The sequence below is a fragment of the Thermobia domestica genome, chromosome 4 (genome assembly GCF_964235325.1).
Source record: "Thermobia domestica chromosome 4, izTheDome1.hap1.1, whole genome shotgun sequence".
In the NCBI taxonomy this organism is placed as follows: domain Eukaryota; kingdom Metazoa; phylum Arthropoda; class Insecta; order Zygentoma; family Lepismatidae; genus Thermobia; species Thermobia domestica.
The window spans coordinates 187,791,188-187,805,824 of NC_137457.1; the positions used below are offsets into that span (position 1 = coordinate 187,791,188).

Sequence of the window (14,637 nt, forward strand, 5' to 3'; positions counted from 1 at the left end):
GGGACTGAGCTATTTAGACTATTTCTCTGACGATGATATCATATATAACCAGGCTTGTCCTTCCGAAAACTCAATAGATTGGTTGGACATAACACCAACCTTATCAGATGAATATACCTACGTATATTAAATGTTAAGAGAAAAAGGGTTTGAGGAAATTCAGTTCGATAGTCGAATTCAGGTGATGGTTGCATTGAGGAAAGCGTTGCTAGGAAACGGAGGAAGGTTGTAAGTAGAAATATTACTTTTACACCAGAAAAGAACATCGTAGGGAAAAAGGGATTGAGAATTAAAAAGAAAGCTATTCAAAAAGAGAAAAAAGATTAAAGCAAAGTGGCCAAGCTTACAACAGAAACAGGCAAGAAAGAATGGAGAAGAAACGAATACTGTACAACCAAAGAAATTCAAGTTTTGCCCAAATAAATCTTCTGATATTACGGCAGAGAGGAACCAATCATTATTTAGACACTTTTGGTCTTTGAAACCGAATGATCAAAGGAATTGGATCTCAAGAGCAACCAGACAAGTTCCAGTGAAAAGAAGGAAGATTCATGGTGAGAGCCCACGGCCAACATCTTTTCAGTAGTTTATTAACGAAGATGAAGGCTATAGATGTGTTTGTCTTCAATTCTTGCTCTCAACATTAGATATCTCACAAAGGTTTGCGAATTACACTCCTACACAATCCACTGAAGGCTCAGCAAAACCTGATGGTTGAGGACACCACCGAGTTCGCCCCAATGCGACATCCGAGCGAGATGTGAAGCTCGTTGTTGAATTCATTCAAAGACTTCCTGTAGTGCCTTCCCACTACTGGAGAAATAAAACAACACGACCATATGTTCCAGAGGATCTCAAAAACGGCATTTATCTCTATACGATTTACTCGCGTGGAATGAACGAAGAAGGGAATATTCCTGTGAGTGAAAGAGTTTTTCGTTATATATTTAACTCAAAATTCAACATTGGGTTTCATAGACACACAAAGGACAAGTGCCAGAAATGTATCGCCTTTACCAACAAGACAGACTTAGCCCAAGAAGAGAAAGCTGATTACACGCGACATATTGAAGATGAAGAAGCAACTAAGGCTCGTTTCAAAAAACAGCAGAGTGAGTGGATGTCAGGAAGGAACACTTGTCGCGAGTTTCGATTTGCAGAAAGTTTTGAGCGTACCTCATGGCGATTCCATGCTTTTGTACTACAGACGAAAGTATTCCGTATACAATCTCTCGATATATGAATCAAAAAGGAAACATATATATATGGGGTGAGAGCGAAGATAAACGAGGTTAGAATGAAATCGCTTAAATCCTTTCGAGATATATAGATGTAGTGGACGTACGAGGTAATGTTTCAACTGTAATCCTGTATTGCGATAACTGTGCCGGTCAAAACAAAAATAGAAATATTTTGGCCATGTTGAAATATGAACTTGAAAAATTCCAAACTTGCAACGAATCCATATCAATTAGTTGGTACCGGGGTACACATATACGGTATGCCTGTGGATAGTGTGCATAGTCAAATTGAGAAAGCATCTCATAATCTAAAAATCGAAAGTCTATCCGAGTGGATTACCGTCACGAGAATGCCAAGAACAAAGCAACATCCGTGAATTATGGAAGCATGGTTCTTTTAGAAATTGGTCAATTTTGGCAGCCCAAATCTTCAGTGCTAAGAAACATGAGTCAGGGGAACCTTTCTTGCTGTCAAAAATAGGAGTTGTCACTTTTTCAAAAAATAGCGAATTTTACAAAATTAAGTATTCAATGACTAAGAACGCAGTGTATCTTACACTGAAACTTCGCTCAAGACAAAAGCAGCCAAGCAGACTTTATGCAGCAGCCATCCCTATCAGTAAGGCCAAGAACCAGGATCTTGCCAAATTGTGTAATCAGAATATTCTACCAAAGCATCTACAGGGGTTCTACCAGCAGTTGCCATACACGAGGGAAGCACAAGATACCCTCTCTGAGACAGATGAAGATGAAGAAGAAATTCAAGATTGAAACACGTTGTCATCATTTTTTATTTTTTCTTGCAATAGTTAAAAATTGATAAAGTTACAGTTTTGTGAAGTTTCGACAATTTGCATTTATTTAGTAAATGAATGATGCAAATTTTAATTGTATCAGTAAGCTTAACAAATCAGTAATAATTTGCAATATTCTGATCTTTAATAAATTAAAGAAAACGCTAAAAATAAATGAGAAAACTAAATAATGGCGTCAGTTATTATTAACTGAACCATTCAGAAGATTAGATTAATTTTTACATATAAAGAAGCGGTAAGACAAAGCATTTTTCCTGCCAAATTTATTTTAAGCAGCATTATTTCAAGAGGCCTTAAGTATTTTACCGATCATTATACAACTAGCATTCTTCAATTAACGAATCAGCAATTTATTACCATTTATTTTTCCCCCTAAATGTCGCTTAACGCAATCTCACTATGACACTGTGTGCCGTAATGCAATAGTATTTTGAATGAATGTCATTTAAAGCATTGATTTGTTAAACAAATTTGTAAGCAAAAATGAATTAAGCGCCAAAATAAGTGAATATTTTTAAGCTATTATATACGTCACTATCCTATATAACGGAGCTTGTTCAATTATATTAGCAGTATTTTTCTTACAAAAATAGTCCAGAAAACAAAAAAAAACATATTCAAGAAAAAGCATCAAAATTTCAGTTTTTCGGCTCTCCTCTAAAATTTTCAAAATGTCGCTTATTGCATTAATGCCGGAAAGGGACGATATTATTTACTTAATCGATTCATTAAATTGGTGCTATTCGCTTGTGAGCGAAAAGTCTGTTCCTTGTTCCTTGTTAATTGCTTATTTGCTTTCCCGTAAAATAATGTATTAAGTTCATCAAATAATTCTCTAACTTGAACATTACTGACATTAATGATCCAGCCTTTAAAGACTTCTTATATGTATTTTCACAAAGCTTAAAGCTATTTCAATTTTCTGAATTCATTAAAATTTATTATTTGGTAATGCTCTTTTTAAATGTTTCTGTACAACTATCCTCTTTTGAGAATGATTAGCCTAACGACAAACATGTAAGCCAAAAACCAACACTTTGTTATTTGTTTCCAATTTATTATTCAATATATTAACAACTAACCTCTGTTCTTGTCGTTGATACGCAGTCAAAAGATGTCTCATGGAATGATGACACCAACACTAATTTCATCGGAAAACATAACATTAAAAATAAGCCATAACAGTGGTAAAATAAGAATATTTCACCACAAAAGAAAAACTTGGGTAATGAGAATGTAGAAAGCTCCAGTCGGAAGTAATTTCCGCCACCTTGGCTTTTGTTTTTGGCCATGTGTGATAACCGCAAAATTCACTAGTCACGTCTCTTGGTGGTCCTCATATCTTAAAAACAAAGAACAAGTCTTGGCAGCACCACTTTGCCAGAACAGTGAAGTGTGAGTTACATGTCTCTCACACATGATCGAAAACAAAAGGTAAGCTCCGGCGATCAACATCCAGCTGAAGCCTTCTTCTTTCTCATTGCTAAAGCTTAGTCGTGGCAAGAGTGATTCAAATTTAAAGAGTGACCAATCAGGTCTGTATTGCTACAAGCAAATAGGTTTTCGAATCAAGTGAATGATCTCAAATTAAAGAGAGCACTAGTTTTCACCTAATTAGTTACTCAAAATCATTTGAATGCTTTATGTGCCGTGTAACCTATCAAACAACTCGTCTAGATGGGCTTACTGGTGTGACAACGGACTTACTGGTCTGACAACGTATATAGTTAAATCAAGGAAAATATTGGAATTAAAATACACATAATAAGTTACATGTAATTATAACAATGAGTGACAGTAGTTCTTTTACGATATGATTTGCTGTTGACTAGGAAAGCAGTTGAAACACGTTCTAAAGTTGCTCAACTAACCATTTCAGTAAATATATTAGTTGTCCCTAGATTCAATGTTAAACTTTGGAATCATGCAAGGTTAGATGTATCGAGACGGCAAAAGTACTGCAAAAAGATGAAATAGAAGACGTTCTTCTGAATGAACAAATTCCTTCAGACCCGTTGTAAAATATAGATGGGAGTGATATAAAAATAATTATTTACTGAATGAAGCTTAAGATCCCAATGCAGATAAGTCTGAAATTATTTTAAAGAATTTATTTTATTTAGTTACAAAGCAGTATTTTCATCGAAAGGTTTATAGTTATTGTACAGTGTCAGAAAAAAGAATAACTCTGTTTTAGAACAAATATGTGGAAAATGTTTGAAAAAGCAATTGAAGTGTGTTGACGGAAGTCCAAGGTATGATGTAATTCATCTTGTTAATTAAAAAAATTAACATTTCATTTCAACATATGGGTGTAAAGTTACATTTGTCTGTGATTCAAAGAGTTACTAAAATTTTTATTGTAAGAATCTGTAAGATGTTTGGTCAATTTCTACAAGATGACTGTCCAATATACTCATGACACTTACTGTCTGCTTCAATACAAATGATACTCATGTTTCAATATCTTTATACAAATGGACATTCCAGTGAAAAAATATGCATCAGTACCACAATAATTTCTCTGCTTCGATAATTAATTCAACTTTATTGATACCAAGCGTACTTATTACACTTAGTAAATGTTTACACTTAATTCAATGAATAGGAAACAATATGGAGTTAGTGCTATAACACCTCGACTGTGTTTATACGTATCAACTTCCCCACAATGAACCCTATGCCCTTCCCATTTACAATTTCTTTTACCTAATCCAATCTTAAAACGAATCTTACGGTGACCATAGGTCATGCTTTTCACAGGTCAGTGTTATAATCAGTATTATCTTGTCAGTCTTCTATAATGTTAGAGTTAAATATTATTATCTGCACACGTCCGACGATGTGAAGAAAATCATTTAAAAGCAAATATATTTAAAATGTTAATCGAAGCCGCCATATTCAAGGAAGAGAGCTCGGTTTCATTATTGGAAAGGTAGTTGAATAAATATCTTAATTTATTGCATGCTCAGATACATTTCACAGCGCTCACTACCAAACAGTTGTGCTTCCACTTTGTTCCAAGTATATATTTAAAAGAAACTATTACATCGTTTTCTCCTTCCTACTTATTCTTCCAGTACTTTTTATACTAAGAAATTTTGTTTCAATGATTGGTATCACTGTATGATTAAACATTCACTCAAATAATTTATTTTCCTATCTCCCTAAAGCTTTATTGCGTTGACATCTCTTGTCTTTTTTAAAATTTTATTTGTTTTTAAGTTTAGGGTCTGTTTCACCAGTATATCAATATGAGATGTGGATATGTAATTTAAGTATGATCCCAATCACATGAAGTTTCGTCAGGAATTGAATCGGGTCTCCAGCACCAAAGCCACGTAGTGCTACTACTTCATACCAAGCGAAATGAATTAATTCCTAAAAGCTCACTGTTATCAATAATATTGCTGACATATTCAATACTATCTGCGACACTACTGAAAATTGATCATTTTCTTTACAACTTTCTAACAACAGCCAACATTCCCTTAGCCGCGTTAGTTTAGTGGTCTCTAATGGGCAAGGTTGTTAATACAATCCCAGCTCACGCCTACAGAGTTGTATAGTAGTAATAACACAAATGTGCTTTTCTATGTGTACTTACTTTCTGAAATCCATCGTTATTACTCATCCCATCACCGTCACTTTACTCTTAATGCATACTTATGAGATGTTAAACTACAAAATTTAATTCTCAAATTGATATTAACGCAGTAATGAACAAGTAAATATTATTATTTTACGTTATAAAATTTACTAATACTTATTCGTAAATCAGTAATAAATATTTCATATAGTATAAATTAAAAAAAACTGTTACTAAAAACCAGCTATATAGTAACAAAGTATTAACAAAAATAAATTAACCAATTCCAAAAAATATCCAAAATTTAAATCTTGCTTTGTTTAGCACCATTGACATTTGGACAAATTCACTTATGTAAAAAAAGATAAGTCTGTTCTTATATTACAAGTTTTCAAACGAACATATTTGCATTGAATAAAATTCATTCCAAATAAAACAAAAATCATAAGTAATAAGTTATTAACCTCAATTCTAAATGTTTTACACTTTAATCTGAAAACCTTCTGAAAAATCAACACTATTACTCCACAAAACCATACAAAGTCCAGACAAATTGATGGAGATTGATAGATAGATAGAGAGAGAAAAGATATAACCCAGAAAAAATATAAGCTGAAATTTTGCACATACCTTTGAGAAGGTTTGTATAAAATATTGAAAGACATGATACATCTGGTGACGGGTTTGGACACCACATTGAAAAATGGCCGCAAAAGTATGTTTTTCCAAGATAATAACGGGTTCTCAATTAATTGTTAAACTCACGATGTATTCGCATTATTGATGATGTTTCTACTTCATTCGAATAACAAATACTGCTCTTCCACACCAGATATTATCCGTGGAAGTTTACTTCATATGTGGGAAGTAAAAGAAGAATTTTCTTTTAAAACTCCCATAAATTTCCATTCTTGCAAATAGTTTTCTTATATATTAACTCAGAAAAAATCATAACTATGTGAAACTTTTCACATACCTTTAAGAAAGTGCATTTTATAACATACTAAATATCATGAAATATTGGGTGAAGAATTTGGCCGCCATATTGAAAAACAGCGGAAAAATAATGTTTTCTAAAGGCAATAACTATCACTTTGATAACAATTACTGATATGGTATTTGCACTATTGATATTATTTTTGCTTCGTTCGAATAACAAGGAATTATGCTTACAAACCATGTATTACACTTACCATTTAACTCCAAATGCGCGAAAAAAGGATGGAGTTCTTCTTAAAAATCACCAAAATTTCCTTTCTTAAGAACAGTTATCTAATATCTTACCACAGAAGAAAAATCATAACAAGCTGAAATTTTGCAGATACCTTTGGGAGCATGTATACAACAATGTGCTAAAAGTCCTGAAATATCCGGTGAAAAGTTTGGCTTCTGTATTGGAAAATGGCCGCTAATGAGTGTTTTTTTAGGTAATAACTCTTTCTCACTTTAATAGCTATAACTCACCTTGTATTTGCACTATTGATGTTACTTTTAGTTAACTCAAATTACAAAGGACTACGCTTATACAAACTGATTAGTCTACTACATACCTGGGGGAAGTAAGCGAGGTATCTTTTTAAAATCCCCATACTTCCCTTTCTTCTGATTACTTTTTAAAATTGAGAAATCTCGTCCTCTGAGAGTAGCAAATAAACTTACATTAAATACTCCATAAGATACCCAATATAATATCCAAATTCCGTTGATATTACAGCAGTAGAATTGAAACAACAAATAAAATGTCATTAAGTATTATTTTGTGACTACGCATAGAGCGAATAAGGCGTTCTGTCAACCTACATTCCTCACCTATTCTAGGTACTTCTTCAACGCCAGTTCTTACATCTCAAGAGATGTTTCTTGCGAATTTAAAGAAAAACAATTCTAGATTTAATGAAATATTTCTGAGCATCTTACGGCTGCTGGCATAAGTATTCTTCAGGCCTCCGGACATAAATATACCCAGATTGCGCGTACAGAAATAGAACAGGTAAGCTTGAGTTACAATTGAAGTGGTATTTTTTTGGATCTGAATAATTTTCCCTTAGTATGGATTACTAATTTTTACTCCATAATTTTCGGTTTATGTATCGAATCCGTTTCGCTTTCCTCCAAATAAAAAAATATCCAGAATTTTCAGAATAATTAAGAAAATTATATTCCTTATTTGTATACTATTTTTGTCATAAATTTCAGTGTATGGGCATCTCACTTGAAAGATTATGAAAATTTTACATATTTATTTCTATGTAATTCATAGGTTTGCCAATGGGTAGAATTTTCCGTATTTGTCCACCAATCCAATATGTTGTAGGTTATTGTAGACCCACTTGTCCTGATTAGATATCCATATTCTACTAAAATCTGGTTTGATACAGTTTTTACTAATTTTCATTTTCTTTATATTTTCCGAAATTTTCTGCACTGATTTAGAACTATATTCTACGTCAGTGTTATTGCGTGTCTTCACTTGGTCTTTCGTCTTTGCCAGCCGTCGGAGCAGCAGCCGGTCGCAACGATGAAGATTATTTCAATAAGTGGACAAGCAATATATTAAATAAACTGGTAATACTAATTGCATTTAATAAATAAGCAATCTGGAAGCCCGTTGGAGTCCCAATCCGTTGTAAGGTAATCGAAAATTAAGCAGAACCATGAAATATTATAGTGTTAAGAACGCGATGTTTGATTTCAAGGCCAAGTGTGCAGTGTGTGCAAACTGAAAACTACTATGATGAGTTTGAAGCGTAGTAATTTTTCATCATTATTTTTGTATCACCCTGTATGTGATGGACTGAAAAATGGAAATAATATTATTTTTAAATATGTACAAAAGAAATGATCATTACTTTGTAATTGAGTTAAAAGATTTCTTTGAATATCTTGAATACCAGTTTGTTTTAATTCTTGAAAGATTTACTTCTTTTTAGAAAAAGAAGTGAAGAACAAAGTAAAAAAAATAGTTTGTTAAAAGTTCCTTCACGGTTGTGACGTGCGTCGTGTTTGTTTGCAAGCTACTGGTTAGCTTACTTAGTAGCTGCCGTGAGATAAGTTAGGCAGTTGCCGCGTTGAATCCCTTCTCAACACACTTGGAATAGAAGGAGAAGAAAAACAGCGATGTTTGTAGTCTTGTATTGTCGAAAGTAGGAACGACGACTTTGTTAGTGATCTAACGTACACTTTTTCTTTGCTGTCTTTTTGTTTGGTTAAATTAAGGCGCTTTGGAGTTTGCTTTCCTATTATTATTAGAAGTAAGATATTAACACAGGATTGAACTTCGTTGCTTGTAAGAATGTACTAAGGCCTAATCCACGAATGGTGACAGCAATGAATAGGTGAGTACATAAGTAGTTGTTATAATTAATAGAACCTGATTCTTTAATTCTTTAATTTACCCAGATTATTTAATACAACTTCTTGTCTTTCTGTTAACAGATAAGTAGTGAGTACTATAAATCCTGATAGTAGTAATTAGTAAAATCGGAAAGTAAACTGAATATACAAAGTTTGGGGTAATTTAATATTCGTGATTCTGATATTTCATTTGATTCAGATCAGTCGATTGTAATTTTAAAATCTTTTGCTCGTGGCTTACACCTTTTCAGGGTTTTCTTATTTTTTTATTAATTTACGAATTTATTTTGCTTTAATTATTTTCATATTCGTTATTACGTATAAACTAGCTTTTTGCATAGCTTAGAGATGAGTTCAATGTCGCGGTTAAAAGCTATTACATTGACTTGGAGAATTTTACCTTTTCATTCCGCCTTATTTTAGACAAGCTTTTGAAACCGATTAGTTGTTTGCTTTGATGTTAATTAAAACCAAAATAGTAGGAAACTCAATTATTCTATTAGAATAAATTTGTTAATTAATAAATTTAGAATAATAGTAAATCAAACTTCTATTGTTAAAATAGTTACTAGTTTTTGTTGATGTTAAATAATATTGGAAGAATTTTTGTTATATTATTCTAGTTTACAAGTCAATTTAACTATTGTAATAAGTCAACGTGTTTGCTTCTTCAATTTGACCAACTAGGCATGCCTATTATGTATTAATACAAAGTAATCTTTGAGTAATAGTGTTGATAATCTCTGATTTAAATTTTTTATAAATATTTTAGTTTTTTTTTTTTTTAAGATTTGTAACTTTGTAGCCTTGGTTTTGGGGAAAGTAAACTTGATTACTTCAGAATCAATACCAAGTCAGATAGTCAGTTAGAATGGTCTGTATGCATCATTATATTATCTGTATTTGAACAAGAATGATATCAAACAACCACAGGCTTTAGGTACGTTACAACTTCGGCGCGGCAAATCTCCCCAAACTGTATGAGGCATATCACCTCGTATTTTGTGTGACAACTAATCTTCTTTCTCTCGCGATTGTATGTTACTGGTCGAAGTTGTAAAGAGGAGATTAGGATTTGTATACTTTAAAGAGACATTGTTAGTTACAGGTTGAGTGAAAACCCTGAGGAAAGTTTCTATATTATCTTGTAGCTTCATTAGATTTAGTAGTAATTTGATAGTAGTTTGTGAGTAATTTATATGAATTTTTAACTGTTTTGTGTCCTTCATTTTTGCAAAATTTGTTAATAATATGTCTGACAATAATTATATTAGTTTTGATATATCGAGAGGTGATATTGGGACAGAACAATAATAACGACATGCGCGGACGGAGGAAAAATATATCTTACAAATGGTATTATTACAAAAACTGTATTGATTGGAGTGTTGTCACCATGGAAGGCATCTCGAATTCCGTCATATTGCATATCACACAATAATGTTTTAAATATAAAAGGTTATGGTTTTTCACGTCAACTTAGGCTTGAATATTCCCACAAATGACAATGTGAACTCATTTTTGACCCACCATGTGTCTGAGATAGTCTGTGCTATGTTTGACAAATGCATTTAATAGAAAAAATGAATCATGGTAGGGCAGTAGCAAAGAGACGCATAGACTGAGGAAAAACAAAGGTTACAATTTGGCATTGGTGTAGAAACTGCGTTAAATGATTTAGTATTCATCATAGCAACCATCTTGAATTCCACATATTATATTCCAAACAATATTTTTAAATAGAAAAGGGTATGTGTAGAGTTTTGATTTTGAGTTTAACGCAGTAGCGGGACTTGATGGGAGATAGGGCAGACAGCGTCTACCCTTTAGAATTGTATATGTATTAAGCCTAAATAATTATTAGTATTAGTTACTTAAAATTTTACAATTTAGATTCTGAACATAAAATGCTATAATTTATTTTGAGCTTTTTTAATGCTTCCGTATGAAAGGCAGAAGGCAAAACGTCTCGCGAAACCTTGAACATTATTCCACTGCTTCATCTGTTTAAAAGAGCAGTTCGATTTAGAAATGCATTTTGCGCAACTTATTACCATTTGTAGAGTTGAAAATTCTAAAAGAAATGGTGTTTGTTTGATCGCGATACGTTCAGCCGTTAACGGGTAACAGAGGAAAAAAATTGTTATGGCGTCATACGTGCTCAAGCAGCGAGATCATTCTTCCATCACAGTGCCAAGCATTTCGTTTTGGGAGGTGCGGTGGCACGTTGTAAAGTGCGATTTCCTTTCCCAGAACTGATTGCAATGACTTAAATGTCATTTGCATGAAGAAAATGATAATATGTGATGATGGGCTTCACAAAAGTTTTTATAATATTATTAAATGTAGTTTGTCGTACAAAACATAAGTTCAGCGTTTCACAAAATGAATTGAAATTTCGAAACCAATACCATGTAAGTAGAGGGCGGACGAGATTGTGACAACACCTACAATAAGTACATTTAAAAAAATCATTCCCCGATTCCCAAACATAAGTATGTTCATTTTCAGGTTTTGTTGCAATTATTAACGCTTGCCCTATAATTTTGTGCTTGAAAATATATACATGAGCGCGACATATCAGGCAAAAATAAAATAACATCTGTAAAGGTTCCCAGAATGCGAAACGGTAAAATTTATTTTATTCTCGTCGCTCTCCGAGGGGCAACTCTCATTCCCGTTTATCATCATTGTCACTTGATACAGAAAAAATAAACGATGAATCAATGCCCTGAGGAATAGGGTCATCGTCACTAATTCCTTCTACAAGCTGGTATATTTCACTCTCTAATCCACATTGTACAGCTTATTTCTCAAGCAGTATCATCATAATCATGAGTAACACCGTCGCTATTACCCTCTAATGATTCGTCTTGACTACAACCATCAATTGCGTTTTGTACGATATTTTCATGTTGGTAATTGGACATAGATCGGTGTTTGTTCAATGGCTCTGATTCTAGACCTTTCAATAATATACATGGAACAGCATTTTTTCTCAGTTTGTGTGTAAATAATTCTCCTAGCATTAGCCAGAGGCTGATGTAGAAGGGAAAAACTGGGGGGGTGCCAGAACTCATACTATGATAGGTATATAATGTTTACTGTAAACTTTCAAAAATATCTAAATAAATTATTTATGTCACTCAAACAACTAGGAGTGCCTTGGGCCCCCGGCCCCATCGTAGCTCCGAAACTGACATTAGCTTCTCTTTCGGTAAACCTGACTGTTCGAAGTTGGACTCCTCAATATGTTTGGAACATGAGTGTTTTTATTTGGCACATTTTTTCCTATTGATTTTCTTGAGCTATAATTTATATCGATCTGGTTATTTCTCACGACTTGGAAACGTACAAAAATATACTATATATCATCAGCTTTAATCGCACGAGAATTACAACCGAAAATACAGCACGTGTTAGACATTTCTACTTCACTTCGCGGACACAGCACGCTCAATATTAACACTTGTTTTCTGCTTCACACGAGTGTTTCTTTAAGAACATATGTTCCGGGGGAGACAAACTTAGTATTCGCAGAGGCACATGACTTTCAGACAGTACTATTATATTTATTCTATTATAAACGTATTATTTTGGTCTCCAAAGGGCACACTCAAAGCTCCGGAAGATAGTGCCCCCTAGAAACATATCTACAAGAAACACTGCTTTTCACAACACTACGTAAGTACTGCTCTCTACAGATTTTATACAAAATCTGTAGGAAAAAAACAACTTACGAAAACATCCTTCAAGAATTCAACACAAAGCAAGACTGCTAACAAACACAAAACATAATCTGTTAAATCCACTGCACTATTAAAGGTTTATCAGATGCTTACAAGGAAGTGGTTGGTGACTCACATTGAGTTCCTCGCGTAGCCCACGCATGACGTCATAATTTATGATTCATCAGAAAAAAGTGCCTATAGAAGCTGAACGAGACGGCCTGTGAAGATATAAAAGATACATGTTCTTAAATCGAACTGCTCCTTTAACTTGCATCAACCTATAGAAGCGTAGGTCTATAGAAACAGCCACGTAAGAAGGTGAAGTCCAAAGACTTGCGCTGTGTAGTAGTACCTATGAAAAGACGTTTGCTGTTCTGTCTATGTTCACAGGGCTGTCTATATTAATTTTAAGATGGATTTGTAAGTGACAGAAACAGAACGCTATTTCTTCTTATTTGTTTTTATTCTGAACTTTCTTTGGAACTCCCTCTATAAAATGTTAAATTGTTATAAGCTACCCATTAAGAACATTAGTATATATATATATATATATATATATATATATATATATATATATATATTGTCACTATGTGTCTATCAGAATATAAAAGGAAGACCTCCGAACGAAAAGTTTAGATGTATTGGTAATTCTATCACTTTTATGTTTTTCGCGAAAGTGACAAGTACTTTTACATGTTCTGGTAAACGCCCTCCCCGTTCGAATTCTGATAAAACGAAACGTTTCGCCTTGGTTTGTGGCCTGAATCAAGGTACCCATGACCAAACTTGGTAACTCGATCCACTCGTCTGGTCCCCTTTCGCACACAGCCACAAAGATGAATAGATAGACACACAAACAAACTCTGCTTTATTTATATTAGATTCTTCGCTCAATAATTGTGCAGATGAAAGATTTAAAAAATACAAAATTCTGGTAAGTGTAGAGCCAATAAATTATAGAATATTTAGTATGCATCAACAAATTATTCCATACGGCAAACAGAATGAGTTGATATCCAAATTTCCTAATATTTTTGCTCAGATCAGCTTAATAATGAACTTATCAACATATGTTCCGATATCAAGAAGCACATTTGTTTTCCCGACTACTTGAAATATATTCTGAGTAATGAACCTCAAAGCATATATCAGGAAACAAGAAAGCTTCTAAATATGGTATTGAGCATTCCATCAACTCCCATTTTTTCGTAAACATTCAATGAATGATCTGAAAAGAGTGTAACTTATTTAACGAACAGCACAACAAACTTTCTAAATTACGGACACTTACAATAAAGAACTTGGTGTGAAAGCTTTGTAGCATACCTGAATTCAAAGAAAGAGTTATTAATATTTTCGCCGAAATGAAGAGCAGGGTATGGGGCTCATTTACAAAGCTGTAAGGTATTTGGTATTAAGTATTAAGGTGTTGTAAGGTGTTTGATTTCTTATTCTATTTTTTTTTGTACTTTTTGTTTACTTTACAGTTCATTTCTAAGGTATTTAGAAATGACTTTCCCTAAGGAGGGTATCAAATGTGATACAATTCTGAAATCTATGATTCGGAAAAAATTATTTACACCAAATTTCACTAATTGTAACATTTTATACTTAATGGAAGAGAGTAAACATACGCCTCACAAATACTATATATATATATATATATATATAGTGAAACTTGTCCATGTAGGCCAACGTTGGTTGCCCTACTGGAAAGTGGCCAACTTACAGAAAATAAGAGTGGTTCGTGTATTTTTAGAATAGGCTCTCTAGTATTACTTGCTTGTTAATAAGCAATTGCACTACAGCTACTTTAAAATAACGTATATAGATTAATCATTTAAGTACTTCTTGTTAATGAGCTACAAGTATTTTCCTCGGAGCAAAATATGTTTTGAGAAATGTTA

General features: G+C 33.2%; 1 protein-coding gene and 1 long non-coding RNA gene across 2 annotated transcripts in view; one reads left to right on the forward strand and one right to left on the reverse strand.

The window, feature by feature from the left end:
• LOC145682969 (uncharacterized) overlaps nucleotides 1-14,637 on the reverse strand; it is a 220,979-nt gene that overhangs the window by 164,093 nt on the left and 42,249 nt on the right. The gene's annotated exons all lie outside the window — the stretch shown is intronic.
• Nucleotides 8,739-14,637, forward strand: part of LOC145683417 (hemolymph lipopolysaccharide-binding protein-like) — a 708,489-nt gene continuing 702,590 nt past the window's right edge. Inside the window, exon 1 of the mRNA XM_081754754.1 lies at nucleotides 8,739-8,980. The gene's annotated coding sequence lies outside the window, so the exon portion shown is untranslated. The remainder of the gene's footprint in view (nucleotides 8,981-14,637) is intronic.